The sequence below is a fragment of the Fukomys damarensis genome, unplaced genomic scaffold (genome assembly GCF_012274545.1).
Source record: "Fukomys damarensis isolate Sample0158 unplaced genomic scaffold, DMR_v1.0_HiC HiC_scaffold_2, whole genome shotgun sequence".
Taxonomy (NCBI): domain Eukaryota; kingdom Metazoa; phylum Chordata; class Mammalia; order Rodentia; family Bathyergidae; genus Fukomys; species Fukomys damarensis.
Genome location: NW_022900914.1, coordinates 17,649,463 through 17,650,371, shown reverse-complemented (window position 1 = coordinate 17,650,371; position 909 = coordinate 17,649,463). Strand labels below are relative to the sequence as shown.

The window sequence follows — 909 nt, the reverse complement described above, 5'->3', positions numbered from 1 at the left end:
TGACATCTGAAAAAAAAAGATTGCACCATTGCTGCCACTGATACCCTCAGATCTGATACCTTCACATCACATTTACAGTAATTGTGTTGGTCTTCACTTTGGAGGGTGAAAATCTTGATTATATTCATGGTAACTAGTCACTTTCTGCATTATCTGACAGCTTGGTTTATAATAAGTTGAAGTCAGTTCAGTTACCTGTCTGTGGGGTATGTGTACAAGTACTTGGATTTCTTTCTGTTGATCCTCTTTTTTTCTTTCTTTTGAAGATGGAGGTTACTCAGGCTGCCTCCTCTTCCTCATCCTCTCTCAAAGGAAGAGAAGAATGACCCTCAATGATAATTTCAGTGAAATAGCCCTAAGAACTCACTTCAGACTCGCAATTACTCCTCAGGGTTTCTGGTGTTCAGAGAGACTCCTCTAGGAACTAACCACAGAAATAATCACTGAAAGTATAGCCCTCAGAGAGAGAGTGTATTTCTAATCCAGAAGGAGACAACCAGCCATTCCAAGCCCTGTGGCTATGAACATGACTTTTGCCCTTCCCTTGATTTACAAAGAAATTAAATTCCATAAAACTTTCTAACCTCAGAGTTTCTCATGTTGAAAAGAGAAGAGCCTGCAGAGGTCGCTCATTTTGAGTATTTTTCTTTTAATTATTTTTTCAATGATATGAAAAGACTATTGGCTGATTGTTTGTTGTTTTTAAAAGAAACTTCTGTGAAAAGAGTCAAGGTAGAATTTCCTCTCTGTATTTCGTTTGCTTCTTTTTTTCCCACTTCTCTTTACTCATCTTGCCAAAGCTAACACTTCCCTATAACTTTGGTATGCTCTATCCTCTAGCAGGACTTTTGATTGCTAAGATGCAAAGTTCGAAGTAGGCATTGGTGGCCTTGAATTTCCAAAGAAAAA

The 909-nt window shown here is 38.1% G+C and overlaps 1 pseudogene; it reads right to left on the bottom strand.

The window, feature by feature from the left end:
* Positions 1-272: 272 nt before the first annotated feature.
* On the bottom strand, positions 273-459 carry LOC117286729 (annotated as a pseudogene).
* Between the last annotated feature and the right edge of the window lie 450 nt (positions 460-909).